The sequence below is a fragment of the Urocitellus parryii genome, chromosome X (genome assembly GCF_045843805.1).
Source record: "Urocitellus parryii isolate mUroPar1 chromosome X, mUroPar1.hap1, whole genome shotgun sequence".
NCBI classification, from domain to species: domain Eukaryota; kingdom Metazoa; phylum Chordata; class Mammalia; order Rodentia; family Sciuridae; genus Urocitellus; species Urocitellus parryii.
The window spans coordinates 32,575,764-32,593,280 of NC_135547.1; the positions used below are offsets into that span (position 1 = coordinate 32,575,764).

At 36.5% G+C, this 17,517-nt stretch overlaps 1 non-coding gene across 1 annotated transcript; it reads right to left on the reverse strand.

Annotated features, from left to right (window-relative positions):
• Positions 1–6,302: 6,302 nt before the first annotated feature.
• LOC113200258 (small nucleolar RNA SNORA9) lies at positions 6,303–6,434 on the reverse strand. Its single transcript, XR_003303020.1, has one exon. It is a non-coding gene; the product is annotated as a small nucleolar RNA SNORA9 (small nucleolar RNA).
• Positions 6,435–17,517: the final 11,083 nt, after the last annotated feature.

Sequence of the window (17,517 nt, forward strand, 5' to 3'; positions counted from 1 at the left end):
ATATTTCTATTCTCTTACATTAGCAAACAGAATTACAGTTTGAGGCAATGGTTTCCATAAGTGCAATGCAAGAACTTCTATTTTTCCTGTGAAATTGATTTTTTATTAATTCTTTTTAGGTATATATAACATTAGGATACATTTTGACATAATCACAAAATCATGGGAAATAATTTGCTCTAATTCAGTCCCCAGAACTTCCCCTCCCCCCTCCTCTTACCTTCCTCTCTGTATGCTACTGGTCTTTCTACAATTTATTTATATTTTTTTTAATTAGTGTCTTGTGGATATACTTGATATTGGGATTCACTGTGCTATATTCATTTATGTACATGTGAAAATTCAGATTCATTCTGCTGTTCTTTCCTTTTCCTGCCCCTCTTTCCTCCCCCTCAATCCTCTTTATCTACTCTGATGATTGTCACTCTATTTTAATGGAATTCCTTCTCCCTTTTTCCCCTTTTTGTTTCTCTCCCCACTTATTTTGGAAATTAATTGAATTTAATGAGTATTAGAACATGATTAGGTGATTCATCCTGTATACCTCTTTTCTACTTTGAAAACACTCAGCTTATCAATAATGCAAGTCAGCACCATCTACATGCTATGTGCTTCTAATAGTGCCAAGAAGATCCTTTCTACTGAAATCTCTCCAGGAAGTTTGAAATTCTACAATTAGCAATTCCTTTTAGTTAGAGATGACTTTTCCTGTGGGCATCTTTTGAAGTAGAATGAATATCCTAGAAAATCTGACATTTGTGGTCTCTGATGTCTTTTAGTTTATTGGACCTCTTTCTGCATGAGCAATAGAAGATACCTGAAGATGTGGACTCACAGTGTACTTGGGATGGAGGAAGGACAAATGGTGAGAAGTTTGGAGGCACTGAAAATCACCTCCATGTACTACAATAATGTTCATGCATTGGAAGTTTCTGTCCAATAAAATCATATTTCAAATTTAGTAGAAGCTTAGCAAATTTGGTTCCATACTAATAAGAGAAACTGGCGAGGAGAGAGATGGAAGAAAGTGTGCAATTTATGGCTCACTTCAGGCCAGATGAATGGAAATATTAGGCCTGCAAAACTTCTATATTTTTAGGGAGAAAATGCCTAAATTCCCACTTGATGTTCACATTCCTCTTCTTTTTATAACATTAAGTGCAGGGACAATTAATTTACAAAATGAAGGCCATATTTTAGAGGTTAGAATAGGCTGTAAAATGTGGTGGTAGATGATACAAATTCTTGGTTTGAATCCTCTTGTTAAGAAGAATGGATATGTATAACTTCTGTGGAAGATTTTCTAAACAAGCAGAAGGCAGGTGGAAATCTAATTAACATTAGTACACCCAGAGTGGTGTTGCTAGGGTACACTAATAAGTTATACAATAAACAGATTTTTAAAAATCTAAGTTGTAAATTTGAAGCTAAAATAGTGGAAGGAACTGTTGGCTTGAAAGACAGGTTTCAGGATGGGTGGCACAAGAGCCTGTTTTTCTGGTAAGAAGAAATAGCAATTCTCAATTCATACATTTAGGCAGGGACAGCAGCAAAGTTCCTACTTTAGTAATTGTGTGATTGTTCCCTAATAGCATTGATTAGCTGCAGCTGAAATGGGCATTTAGCTTCAAAAACAGCCATTTTCAGATCAAGGTGGTCTTTCATTCTGCAGGAGCAAACTAGATCCTTTATAAGGGCCATCATTTGGTTTTCTTTAAAATGACAAAGAAATGACTACTTAAATGGCCTAAGTGACCTGGGCTGTACTGCTCCAAGCAACTTACAGGTTTAATCTGTGACAGCCAGGTATGATGGAATTGCTGTGGAAAAAGGGAAAATGGTGAGAAATGTACAAAGCTCCCATTACAGAGCTCACTATGACCTGACTGCCATTTCTTACCCTACAGATGGAAAAGCTCCAGTATCCTTCAGAGTACCAGCAGGAAGCACATTCAAAATGGGAATTTAATAAAGTGGCTTATTATAGCAGCAGTGTAGGCAGGGTTAAGGGAAACAAGGAATGGTAAAGTTCCCCCATCACTTGTAGGCCTGTAAGGATTTGGGGAGGGAATCACTGCTGAAATTGCACAAGCTTTAACTGTGGGAGAGGACTACCTGACAGCAGTTGTGGCTTTTGACACAGGAACACAGCCATTGCTAAACTTTTGCCTGGCAGGAAGACAGCCAGATCTCCTGCTGGGGCCCCCTATTGACCACACTCCACAGGAAGCCTGAGGGCAAGGCAGTGCATTTGATGAAATCCATAAAAATCAGCCTGTTGGCAAAGAGTAAAGTCAGAAAGGAGCAGAGAGTATACACAGATGAGCAAACAGAAAATAATCTTGCAGGGTTTCTTTCACAATTTTTGAAGAAAGTGAGAAGGATATCCTTTCTTCTGCACTGAGGCCTAGGAGGCATTTTTCTTCATTTTCCCCAATGTATGTCTGTGTGGACCCCCAAGAAAACACCATGAGTAATTAATGTCTCTACAACATTAGCCCTCAAGGGCTCAGTTAAGAAGATAACGGAGATTATGGAAAGGTAGAGACTTGTAGATCACCTTGTCATCATGGGTAAAAATGCTTTTGCTGACTATTACCTATGCAACAATGGCATTAAACCCGAATGAATACTGTATTGTACTGCCATAAAACATTTGTATGTGAATATTGTATTCTGTCATAAAACATTTCCATGTGAGAAAATTGACTTGAGGCAAATGGCAAATGTTTTTTATCACTTTACAGGGCTTGGAGTTTACACACACACACACACACACACACACACACACACAATCAGCTGTATTATTTTTATTCAAGTGCCATAAAATTTATCCACTTAAGGAATACAATTAAATGGCTTTTAGTATAGTCACAGAGTTATATAACTATCACAATTATCTAATTCTAGAACATTTTCATTACTACCCAAAGAAATCCCCACATCCATCAGCAATCATTCCCCATTTCCACCCAAACCCCATCCCTAGCCTCTGATAAACACTAATATCCTTTCTGTGGATTTGCCTAATCTGAAGATTTCATTATAAATGCAACTATATAATATGTGATATTTTGCAGCTGGCTTCTCTCACTTAGTACAGTGTTTTCAAGGTTCATCCCTATTGTAGAATTATCAGTATTTAATTCCTTTTTATGACTGAACGGTATTCCATTATACATTTTGTTTTTTTTTTTCATTAGGTAATGGACATTTGGGTTGTTTTTATTTTTGGCTATTATAAATTGTGCTGCTATGAACATCCCTCTACAAATTTTTATGTGGACTTCTGTTTTCATTTCCTCTTAATACACACACACACACACACACACACACACACACAGGAATGGAATTGCCGCATTACTTGGTAACTATGTGTTCAACATTTTGAGGAACTGCCAAATTTTTCTGTAGATTTTGTGCCGTTTTACATTCCTACCAGAAATATAAGGGTTCTAATCTCTCCACATCTCCCATAGAATTTATTGTCTATTGAATGTAGGATTTGCAAATATTTTTCTCCCATTCTGTCAAATGTCTTTTCACTTCTTTGATGGAGTTGTGTGATGCACAAATAATTTAGTATTGATGATGATTCTGGAGAGGTTTTAGAAAATACAATAGCATTTAGGGGAGAGATGTCCTTGACACTGTTAAAATGGAAAAATTTAAATCCAAAAGTTATAGAAAAGAGACTTTGGGGTGGGGGAAGGACTCCATTTCTTTGTATAAAGGGGACTGAGAACACCTTTGGGCAGGATTTAGGCTTTAAAATTCTCTAATATACTATGTATAATTCTGGGCATCAGTTTTTTCATCCTCTTATACAAAGATAGTAACTATATTTGACACTGAAGACATTTGGAATGATTAGGAGAGAGTAAAAACATATAATGTTTAGTTTTTCCCTAAGACTTTCCTTAATTCTCTTTTCTTCCTCAATTCATGGAGACATTTTTTTCCCCTAAGTAATGACAACCATTTTTCTCAAGGCTGTAATGTAATACCTGTAGCCCACTCCCGGCCCTGGCTGTCCATTTGCAGCTTTAGTGTACTATCTCTTCAAGAGCAAGGCAAAGCAAAATAAGGTCTATTTGCAACTGCTAGGCAAGAATGAAAGCTATGCCTCACTAGCTACTTCACAGACTCTGAGGCTAATAGGATCAGAATCATTTAGGAAACCTCACAAAACAGGAATAACAACACACGCTCTTATCTAAAATTTAATTTCATGGTTTTAGTATGATTTATTTGAAAAAAATAGCGATGGAGGTTATTTGACGAATGCAAAGACTTTTAAAATCAGATGCTACTCTTTGTCATCCTTTTTTACATACTTCTTTCATAATTAATATAGCACAGCATGATCCAAATTAACACTGGTTTGTATAGTGTAGTTTGGCTAGGTGACATTTTCTTCATGTTACTGTCAAAATATTAGTGTTTTTTTAAAATTTGGTGAGCAATTTGTGTACTCACTAAAATATTCTCCTTCTTTAATTTAAAACAGAAAGATTAATAGCATTATGAAATATAATATCTTTATCAAGTGACAGCTGTGGTACCACATCTGGCACACCTTTGGTACTCTACACCTCTAAGTATAATTTTCTATGCTTTTAAAAATCAAAGTTGCTGGTGACTGATAGTTTCATGGGTCTCTGCCTGTGTGGCTTGAGTGCGGGTAGAAAACAAAATCAGTCTCTCTCTCTCCTGCTCTCTTTCCTTCTCTCATGAAAAAGAGATGTGCAAGATGAGATTTCTCTACTTACATGTGAAAGTGGAATTGAATCCTCTATTTAGGCATTCACATTCATCAAGATTGTCAATTTAATTCTTCTCCATTCATATTTTTAGTAGGAAAAGTGACTAGAAATGGTGGTTACTATGAGTAAATGCTGAAGATTTCACCATTAACAGTTGTAAAATTGTAGCTCACATATATAAATTTATCCTCTCTTTGGGGGCTGAATTTTAATGTAAATTCCAAGAACAGAGAAAAAATTTTCCATAAACAGTTACCAAGATTTTCAAAAAGTTAAAATTTTGATTTTTTTAGTAAAGCTGGTTAAAACTGCTACTGTAGACAAACTCTTTTGATTTCATAGACTAAGCTTTAGACTCCAAAGAAATTCATATCCTTAGCAAATGTTCTTATTTTCCTTATAAACATAATGAATTGCCAGTTGTTTCAGCAGTGAGTTACTTGGGGGCTTCCTTGTGTGGTACCCTTGTTCTTATCAGGGAGCATCCCTGAGAACTGGTAATTCAAACATTTCTTTTGAGTATAGCAGGTATCCACTTTAGTTTCTTAGTATAGCATTTTGCCTGTGGTAATTTATCAGTTCATTTCCATCCCCCTCCAAGTAATGCATATGAAAATGATTAATGATTATACCTTTATTTTTATTTCTTTTGGAACTGCCAGCCCTGACTATTTACAGGAGATCATTATATTTTTATAGATCTTAAGCATATCTGCTGAATCAGCAAAGCAAAGAGTTCCAGCAATTTCACTGATTATAGCTGCATCTTGTGGATATTGCAAACAACTATTACCAAACCACTTGGGAGAGGGGGAGGGGAAGACCCCATGTGTTCTAAAAGAGAGTAAATATGGCAGAAGGTTTTTAAAATATTGATATTGTAAGCTGTAATAAAATGGAGTTCTAAACCAACCCCCCCTCTCTAAAAATCCCCCAAACACAATACTTCCCCAAATGAGTTTTCTTTTTCTTTTTTTTAATTTTTAGATAAGGACAAAGGACAGTTGATTCACAGCAAAAACAGCAGACAGCACCAGCATTTCCCACCACCTCCCAAGCCCCAGTCCCTACATGACACAAAAGGGCAGTCAGAAGGTATCTGTACATACATGTTCTATGAGGCCTTCCTAGGATTGATACTCTTTTAACCCTCCAACAACTCCCTGGCACTCAGTTCCTTTGCTGAGCTGAGTCCTTGTTGTCTTCCACTAATCTCTCAAGGCAGGATTCTTTGGTTACTCTTTGCTATTCTGGTTTAACTCCTACCTTTATTACCCCTGAACTTGCATTTTCAACTTTAAATATTCAATGACTTCACTATCTTTTGCCACCCTCTCCCAAACTCCCATAAAGACAAAAATGTTCTCTAATCTGTACAGTCCAACAGTCACTTGCCATACTAGTCTAAACTAGAAAGTGAATTTTACATCTTATTTACTTTAACTATATGTGTATATGTCAAGTGGCTGCAACATTAGACTATGAAGATCTATACAGTGCTCAGCATAGCATACCATTATCTGGAAAGGCGCAGTCAGTTGTCTGAAATTTCTATAACCTTGCTCTGGATAGGGCAGGGCAAGGCCTCAAACCATTTCAAGTGTTCTGGCAAGCACTGTAGGAATGCAATAGGGTCACTGCAGACCCAAGCACGCTGGAGGCTTGCTACCCAAATGAGTTTTCACTGCTAGTTTAACTTTAAAACCAGAGACCAAGCATTGGAAGGGACGTGAATAGAATTTTCCTTTAGGGATGCCATCTCTTTTCTACATACTCTTTTAAAGGCTCCACAGCCACCTCCAGAGCATCTCCTGGAGGCATATGTTTCTCAGGCCCAGCTGGTAGGTTGATTCTGTCCCAGCTCTCATGATCTCATCCCCTTCTCAATGTATCCTACTACTGTACACATTAGATAGTCCATTTTGCCCTGAGAAGCCTCAGTACTGGTTTATTTTTTAATGTAAATACCAAAGACTTTCACATTTACTTTTTATCATAGTTACCCCTATTGGCCACTTCTTGGGATTATATATTCTATTACACAGGCTAACTTTAAACTCTTATTGAATAGACAACCAGAATTCTAAGAAAGTCTAGACTAAGAGTGTTTACCTGGTATTTGAAACTACCTGAAATCTAGACCCATCTCAGTCATCCAAGGGTGCTTTTATGTCCTGCCCTCTTGCCAGTATCTTTCCAAGGTAGCTAGATTCTCTTCAGTCTCTGGAATTCTTGCTGATGCCTCTTTTGATGTAATCCTTGGCCATTCTCCTATTATGTTGTGGTTTATGTTGCCCCTCCTCTGGGTATCTTACAATGACCCCTACAGTTTACACTAGAACTTTCCTATAATTGACCTCACCAAAATCATGCATTCCATAATACTTATGATGGCCCATGACCATATTTCATCCCATAACCATTTTCTGGTTGCTTCATTTCAATACATTTCAAGTTGTTGGTGATACTAATCAAATGTAAGAAATTATAATCAACTTATTTTTGGTAGCTTCTAAATAGTTTAGCACATTGTAGGAACCAAAGAGTGTTTAACTGAGTTAGTGTGAAAGTGATAGATATTTGTCAAATAAAAGAGATCTGAGATGGGAAACATTTATTTATTTTTATGGCTACTGACTGGCAATTCACCATAATCTCTCTTTTTAAAAAATCTTTTCACTTTCAGTCTTTTCTTTCTGATGCCAAGATACCAATGAAGTCTGAATTTTCTGGCATGGTGTTTTAGTTCTTGCTATTTTGAAACTACAAGCAGTTAGGAAGACAAAGGAATCCAGGCAACCCTATCCTGAATCATTAATTTCTTATATCCATTTCAAACCATTCATTCTCTTTTCAAGTCTCTAGGAATGCATGAATTCTATTTGGGCACTGAATCTAAATGGTTTTCCCTTAAAGTAACTTGGTGTTCCTGACTGTTAATTTGCTTTATAAAGGCTGTTTGCATTTAGAATTTCAATGGGATCCCTTCTGAAAATGAACAGACTAGCAATGATTCCTGAATTACGTTTAGAAATGATGTTTAACACTTCTTAAAGAACAATAGGAAGGTGACACTTATCAAGGGAACTGGTTTGCTTGATCTTTCTGGCAGCTCCAAGTTTCTGAGACTCTGAGAGTAATGAGTCTTACTCATTTGATTTGCTAAGTATTTATTCACTCCATCCATTCCTTTGGATGCTAATTGCCATTTCTCTCATTTAATGTTTTATTTTTATTTCCTGGATTAGTAAAATTGCTTCCTTGTGGGTCTCCCTTTCTACCTGCAGTCTCAGTCCCTCTAAATCACAATCTACAAGGAACCACCAGAATATTTCTAACACTCTGTGCCACCTCTGCCTAAAACACATCAATAACTCCCTTATGCTTATAAGATAGCATAGTTTCCAAGATCTGGTCCCTTTCTTTCTCTAATTCGATAGCCTGCCATTCCTTTACCTACTCTTCATATTTAGTAATAGCAAAATTTTTTATTACATAGTTTTTACCTCTATACTTTTCAAGCTCTCTTCTGTCTCAGACACTTTCTTTTCTTCCCATTTGTGCATTTATTTCTTACTCTTCAGTCATGGCTCATCTCAGGTCCTAGCTAGCATTTCTTGGCTACTTCACTGCTCTCTGTCCTCCCTTAGGTGCATCCCTTTTAGGCTTTCTTGGCACTCATCATCAATCAACTGTCAAATTTTGAGATCAGTGTCTGAATCTGAGGCAATGTAGCATAGTTCTTAAATAGCATAGTCTCTGGAGCCAAACTGTTCAGGACTGAATCCTGGCTGCACCACTTACTAGCTAAGATATTTTAAGTAAGATACTTGACCTCCCTCCCTTTTCCTGTTTGTGAAGTGAGATTAATAGTACCTTTCTCAGAGGGTTTGTATGATTTAGAAATTAGTTAATAAATGTGCAGTGCTTAGAATGCTTCCTGGCTCCCTTGCATAAAGACTTCACAAATATTAGTTGCTATTTATACCCCCAGAATCTAGCAGAATATCTGGAACAAAGTAGGTATCAAGTTCAAGTTTATTTGATTCAAGTCACATAAATTTTATTGAGGTAAAATTTTTATAGCAAATATAAAATTAACCTTTTAACTAGTGTACAATCTGTGATATTCAGTACTATCCTATCACAATATTGTGGAACCATCACTTCTATCTAGTTATAAAACATTTTTTAATACCTGTTATGCAGTCAGTCCTCGTACTCCACTCCTCAGTTGCCATGACGTGAAGTTTCAGATGCATTTCCTACAGGGGATATTACAAAAATATGATGTAGTTTGGCCATGACAAAAATAGAGTTGTACTGCAAAAATGCAAAGTTCATAAAAGATTGGCCATGCAGATATTAACTTGGCTGGTTTGTTATCCTGAATAAAAGTCTCCAAGATCACCAGTGTAGTGCCAAGTGTGCTATTGCTCATCCCTTTAAATAATACATGATTTCTTTGAAATAGTACAAAAGTAACATTTTTCATTCAATTGAAGGCTTTAGAAAGAAAACATTCCACATTGTATAAGATGTGCTTAATGCAGTCTGGCCTTTTGAAGGCCACCATCTGAAGTATGTAGTGACAAGAGAGAGGCGTCCAGAGCAGGTGCTCTTGACAGCAGCATTCCTATGTGCCATCCTTGGCTCTGTGACTCCAGAATGACATTGGGTCCCTGTTGAAAGAGCCATTCAAGCGATCTGCTGCCCACCAGCTCAGTCCATGCATATTCATAATTGAGAACAACACTGCCTTAAGAAAGGACTTTTTGACATTTATTAGGACCCAGCTATAGCTATTGATTTCTTCACTTGTTCTGTTGCCAGCTGCTGCCACTTTTATGACCCTTTCAAGTCCAGTTCCACTTATATACTGAGGCCATTTCCTGCCTAGTCAGGGTGTGTGTGTGTGTGTGTGTGTGTGTGTGTGTGTGTTTTCAAGTTCATGTGGAGATGAAACTCTATCCCAGTATCTGAAGGATTTTTTAATAATTTATATATATATATATATATATATATATATATATATATATATATATAAAATTTTTTTTTCCTTTTTGCCTAACAGACTTTCTGGAATCCATACTACAGATATATGGATGCTGTCTTTATTTTGACCTTCTAGATCCCAGAACTTTTGTGTACTTTTGTTAATTTTGGCAGCCATAAGTGATTTATCACCTAGCCTGCTGTGTAGACTTTTCCTTATTGTCCTGAGCATCCCTGCTTTGGCACTGCCTATATGGGGATATTAGAATGTATTTCATATTTACATCTGACAAGAGATATTATAGTATTATCCTAAAAACGTACTTGCTTTAATGCATTATACAGATCTGAATGCATATATAAGAGGAAAAAATCAAAGAAATTTATCGTGTGTGAAGGGTAGTATCATTTAAAAATCTATTATCAGAGTCATTTTTATTTTCTAATTACCTAGGGTGATAAAATCCAATCAGCACTTATATTTAATGCCCCATTTTGGGAAGTTTTTTTTCCTACTAATAAAATAGATATATTTCAGACCAAAGACTCTGAAAAATCCAACCTTTTCTTAATTAGATGAGAAGCCAGTAAAACTCCTGTTGCAGTTCCTAGGCAGTGGGGATTTGACTGTCTCAGTAGCACTCTGTTGTGCAAAATACATGAAAAGAGAAAAGCCAAAGATGCCTTTGTACAACTCAAAGGCTGGCCAGTACACTGGCTGCATGATTTATGTTCAGGGGCAAAAATCACTCTCTTCCCCAGACATGCCAGAGGACTAGGGTGGCACAGAGAAACTCAGCCACATGTGTGCATAGAGGGGATGAGAGATACCAGTTAGGCCCCTGTGCTGGTTGATTTTACAAGGTAGAATGGGCTGGATGATGGATATGATTGGCTCTCATGGGTTAGGTGTGTATTAACTATTCTCACACGTGATTGCTTAAATTTGGTTCCACCCCTCTGCTAGTTTCTAGAAAGGTTGGTCATACTATGCCCTGTGCATATAGCCAAAATTTCCACACATCTCTGACTCCTCACCTACAGAATGGAGATTAGTAATAGCATCTTTCTTAGAGGTAGAATATTTGGTAAGAAGCAGGTGCTTGGCACATTATGTTTAGTGTAACTATAAATATGACCAATGTCATTGGGAAGTCATATACAGCATAGTGGCTAATAACATGAGCTCAGATCTCTGACTAACTAGGCTTCTATTCTGCTCTTATCAGGTTTTTGATATGGGGTAAGTTGTTTATAACCTTTCTGTCTCACTATTCTTATCCTGTGTCATACGATAATTGGGTAGAGTAAACAAGATTTACACACACACACACACACACACACACATATATAATGATTAATTTTATATAGTGATATAGGGATAGTGCCTGGCACATAGTAAGTACTCAAATATTAGCTGCTAGTTATCATACTAGTGTAATAATCATCAAAATAATATGAGTTGTGCATTACAATATTATCTCCACCATAAGAAGCAGGAGTTGTAAAAGCTTAAGCCAGCCTTATGCTCTTTTGCTGATCTATTTTTCAATAATAACAAATGAATGAACACTGCCAGGGTCTACTGACAGATTCAAGATGATAGTTCTTGCCAGGTATGGTGACGCATGTCTGTGATCCCAGTAACAAGTGAGGCTGAGGCAGGAGGATGGCATATTCAAAGCCAGCCTCAGCAAATTAGTGAGAGATATCACATCTCAATAAACAAACAAACAAATAAATAAAGGTTGGGAGTGTAGCTCAGTGTTAAGTGCCCCTGGGTGCAATCTCTTGTACAAAACAAACAAACAAACAAAAATGTCCTCTTCTTCCCTTTCTGTGTTTTGTACCTCTCCATTGCTTATATTCTAGGAGAGTTTCAAAAAGACTGTTTATTAAGACACTAAAGGAAAAGAGAAGCACAAAGAGGAAAGGAAATCTTACCACCAGGTTTGGGTTTCTATGGAACCTGGATCCTAATAGTCATAAGTGCTACATAGCCTCAGATTTGTATGGATGTTGAAAACAATATATATGTATGTATGTGTGTCTATATACATATATATGTATATGTATAATTAATATTATTTCCTCAAATGTATAATTTTAATAATAGCTTTATTGCTGTATAATTTGCATAGTTTAAAATTTACCTTAAATGTAAAATTCAGTGGGTTTTAGTATATTCACAATGTTGTGCAGCCATCACCATTATTTAAATTTAGAATATTTTTATCACCCCCTAAGAAGCCCAAACTAGTCTCTCCCCATTCCCTCCAAGATCTCTAGTACTAGGCAACCCCTAGTATATTTTCTTTCTCTATTGAATGGTCTACTCTAGATTTTTCATATAAATGGAATAATGTAATATGTAGTATTTTGTATCAAGCTTATTTCATTTAGCATATTGTTTTCAAGGTTTAATCATGATGTAGCATGAGTCAGGATGTACTCCATTTTTCCATGGGTAAATAATATTCCATTGTCTGATGCTTTCCAGTGTTTAAGTTACATATATTTTAAACATCCAATTTATAGAACATCCTCAAAGTAGCTTTCTCTTTCTTTTCCTAATAGAAGGGATCCTTAGGAATCCCAGGCATTGTTGTGTGTGTGTGTGTATACAAATACATACACACACATTAGGAGTTCTCTTTAAGGCATGTTACTTCCAGATGTTTGGATTTTAGTATCCCTAAAGATGTTATAGACCTATCCAACCATTTATTTCCTATTCATAGCTAAGGCAGAAGAGGTATTGTCTCTTAGACAGAATTATAGAATAACTTTCAGCTTCTTATTCTCATGTAAATGGTCAGTGTCCTCTGTCAAAGAGGAGAGCATTCTTGCAATTGTCATGTCATCTTCCATATTATTTCAGCTCTTTATAATAGGACATTCACTGTCCCTCCAAAGCTCTTGCTGACTGTGCATAAAGGAGCAGGATAGTGACAAGTTTCCAAACTAGGCTAAAATATGAATTCAAATGATCCTAAAGATGAATGATAATTAGCATTGTGGGAAATACCATTGGTATGAGCTTTAGAATAAGATGGATCTTTCTTTGAATTTCTCAACTCTTGGATCATGGGTCATTAACCTCTCTGTGACAATTGACTCATTTGAAAAAAAAATGACATGATAATAGTACCTGTCTCATAAAGTAATGATGAAGATGATCTGAGTTCAGCCCAGTTCCTGGCATATAGTAAGATTTTCATAAAAGGTAACAAATAGTTATTCCTACTTGAGTAAACTTCATTTAAAAATGAATCTTTGTGTAGTGATTAATAGTGACTTTGGAGTCAGGTAGACATGGGTGTGAATCCTGGCTTCAACACTTATTAGCTGTCTGACTTTAGATGCACTCTAAGTTTCTGTTGCCTTATCTGAGAATAATCACATTTTATAGGTTATTGAGAAGTTTAAACAACGTGATGTTTTCTAAAGTATTTTAGCACGTGGTAATGGCTTGATGCACAATATTGCTATGAATAAGAAGGCAAATATATCTTCAGTTATATGTTTCCCTGGTCCACATAGGCTGCTTGCTTTTCCATTGCACTTAGAATATACTCTGTTCCTCTCCGTGACCTGAAAACTCCTACACAATCTCGCTTTGTATTTTTAACTGACCTCACTCCATCCACTTTCTCCTCTCCTCTCTCCACTATAGGCATATGGCATTCTTGTTATGTCTCAGCCAGACCAAGAACTTTTGTGCCTCAGGATATTCGCATTTACTATTCCTTTTGCCTACATCCTCACATCTTCCCATTGTTTCAACCAACCAGCGCAGTTTCTAATCTCCCAGTCATACTCTGTTTTATTACTCAGTAGTTTTATTTTATTCACAAAATTTATTGTTATCTGAATTTATTTTCTTTTGTCTTCCTGTCAATTTCATTGTTGTTAATTTCTGGCAAGAATATAAACCTCAGGAGGGTAGACACTTTATCTGATCAAAGCACCTCAAACAGGACTTGCAGGACAGTAGTAGAAATATTTGTTGAGTACATGGATGGATGGATGGATGGATAGATATGTCAAAAATCTTCCCTCTAACTTTTGGTATTTTTCTTAAAATTGAGGGTAGTGTCTCATCAGGGTATGGAACTACCTGCTGATTATATGGCAACAGATCATTAGTGTACATTATATCTCTAATTAGAAAGAACCCTAAGAAACTATCATCCTACATGGCCTTTCTCTTTAGAAGCTGCATTGGACATTTAAAAATATGCTTCATACCAGTCAACCCCATATGTGACTGTGAGGCAAATCTACTTTTGCATTGAATAGCTCAGATAATTTTATGTATTATCCATCTCATTTTGCATGTATACACAGGTTTGAAATGCTTTCTAATTCTAATTAACAATTTTTAGGAGATATTGACACATGGCTTTAAAACTAATAGCGAACAAGAGTTAGACAGTTTGCTTGTAAACCTATGCATGCAGATGGTGAGCCTACTGGCATAAATCAGTGAAGTCCACAGAACAGCCTGGGCTTGACAAGTTGATTGTATATGAGACATTATTGAGAAAATAATTGAAGGTCTCTGGAAAAATAATGGCAGTTTGCGGTTCCTGAAGAATTAACAAAGGCAGAAGAAGATCCTTGACTAAGATACTCTTCTTCTCCATTTGAAAAAGTTTGTAGTAAGCAGGAAAGGATCTGAAAATGAATCCTTTCGTGACTTGGGGATCCCTGAGGACTGAGTTTACCTGAATATCTCTGACCAATTAGAGGATTTGGGATTCTCTCCTGAGCCTCAGTTGTCTCCTAATCAAGACTTCTCATGAATTACTTCTTGTACTCCTTGGAGTTCTCTTAAAATCCCAAGAATTAGTATGATGGCAAATTGGAAGAATGAAGTGTTGAAACTAAAGCAGGGATTCATCTGCTGTTACTCCCAAATGGTGGTCATTGGGTCCTGCCCCCTTGAGACTCCATATTTAATAGATTTCTTTATTTGATGACGTGGATGTTTCTGAAGCAAATGTTTCTAAACCATACTTTGAGAAACAGTGATTTATATGAAGATACATAGGAGGTGGGGCATCTTTTGAACTTATTGAATCTGTATCAGAATCTTCTGGGGTGGCAGGAGAAGAGCCGTGTTTGAAATGCAGATTCCCTGGCTCTAACCTCAGATTTTTTGATTCCTTGGATCTTGTGAGGGTCTCATAAGTCTTAATTTTAACAAAACCCTATCTAGATGATTTTGATACATGTGTTTCATGCAGTACATCTTTGAGAAACACTGGCCTAGTCCCACGATACCTTTACCCAGATGTAGAAAATGAGTTTTGCAGAAGAGATGAATTCTTGGTTGAAAATACCCATTCTGGGGATGCTGTAAAATTATAGCTTCTAAGGTGGGCTCTGAGCCATGCTACTTAAAGTCTCTTCTAATTTGTACTTGGCTATAAATTTAGTACCCTTTTTATGATACTTGAAAGGGCTGTGTAATTTCATGGTCTGGCCATTACCGCCAGCATTAAAGAAATGACTATTACTGGTACTTAATATATCTCCCCCAGTTTCTTAATGATTGTGAAGCACATAAGAGCTACCTTGTTTGCATATAGAACACATATGCAGATAGCGAGCACCTGTTCTTTTGGGGTGGGGTTGACAGGCAGTAGCTTCCTCCTTCCTTCAGGCATTCTCACTCCTCTCCCTCCTCTTGTCCCAGATGTTTTGACCTCATAAAAAAAGAATAGTACATTTACCCCCATGGGTCTCCCAGTACCCTTAAGCATTAACTTTCAAGTTAGCTAAATCTTGGAAGTCAGCAGGAATAGCATACTGGCTAGGACTCTAAATAATTACCTTAGGGACTGAAATAAAGGGAAAATGATGAATATTACTACAACTTCTAATCATAATATTGCTACCAATATGAACTTCTCCTTCCACTCTCACATGATGGGGAAGTGAGTGGGAGGTTGTGGTCAGATGAGAGGGTCTACTTCTTCACCACCTTTGGTAAACTACCTTAGTTTCTGCACTTTATCATGATATGACATTCAGAGGGAAAATACCTTATAATTTACATTCATAATATTGCTTTGTCTCCTGATTCTTTGAGTTCAGAATGCTTGAAGTAGGTGTGCCACAGAAAATGAATTATGAGGAAAGAAAATGTGCAGTTCTAATTACAATTTCCTTTCCTCATAAGAATAAGACCTGGGGAGGCTGGGGTTGTGGCTCAGCAGTAGTGCACTTGCTTAGCATGTGCAGGGAACTGGGTTCGATCCTCAGTACCACATAAAAATAAAATAAAGGTATTTTGTCCAACTACTACTAAAACACAATATTTTTTTTATAAAGAATAAGATTTAGGACTGAAGCACAATTAGAGCAAGGTAAGAAAGTTACAACAGCTAAAATATATTAGAGTTTGTGTATTACAGCAAGTCTAGATTGCATCAGGCAGAGAATGTTTGGGTATGGGAAGAGTCCTTCATGCCTGGGTGAGAAAGAGATGGAGAAGAAAATAGACAGGATGAAGTGAGTAAGCTGATCAGGAGGCTAGGGTGAGTACCAACCCTCCCTCAACCTTGGCAAGTGGCCAAGAGCATGGGCTCCTTTAATTTAATCATTTCCCTGTCATGGCTACAACAAAGTGTGTTATGTTTGAGCATGTCTTGGGAGTTCAGGGGGTGAGGATGACTGAATACATGAATAGATTTAGTGCTTTTTGGTGTGTGAAACATCTTGACAATTATTTTGCATAAACAATGTCAAAGAGTCATGAAGTCTTGGTTCTCATTTCTGTTACTCTCAGTTTTCCTGCATGCTGGTTTGCTACAACCTCCAAGGATGCTTCTTCCATAAACAGATGATGGACATGAAGATGGGGCTATAATGGGGGAGAAACTTTTAGCATACAGATGGATTTAAAAACACTCATTTAGATTTAATAGTATAATTATTGAGATAATTATTGAGATAAATGGCATGCCATGTAAGTAATTGAATATTGCATAAACAAGATATAGTGGATATAATTATAGTTTTACAAATACCTTAATAGGTGTATTAAGAGAAGTCAGTGAGCCACAAAGTATTTCACCAAAGGTCAATATTTCAAGAAATCTTTAAGAAGTCCCAGACCATTAATAACTACCATTTTGATTCTTGTGTAGAACTCATGTAATAAATAAAATTATGGTTGGCTTTCATGGTACAATATGTTTTTCTTAGATGGTCTGAAAAGGTCTTTGAGCTGACAACATATCTTGATCATTTATTTTAATCATTGACCTCTACTAGGATTATGGAAAATATGGTATTTTGCAGTACTGAAAATTATAATTACTGAGCTATAATAAATATTGATTAGATGCCCTAAAGGTATGTTATAGTCTCTTGATATTAAATAGCATAGAATTTTCTTTACCTTTATTTAGGTTTCTAGAATATTAGATAATAAACCATTAATGGAACTTTTTAGCCATATGGCATATAGAAGTATTTCTTATCTTTCAGTGTGTCTGAAATGAGCACATTTAGGGTAAAACATCTGGAGTTAAAGTCAAAACTAAGCTCTGCCATTGCTAGCTATGTGACATTGAGCAAGGTATCTTACCTCTCTGATTCTCAATTTCCTAATCTGCAAAATAGGCATGACAATGACATCTCCTTCTCAGAGTTGAAGTTGAGTATAGAAAAAAATTGAATTGGGAATAGGAAAGTATCTGATAGATAGTAGAAGCCAAGTCAATTTTTATTTTCCTCTTAC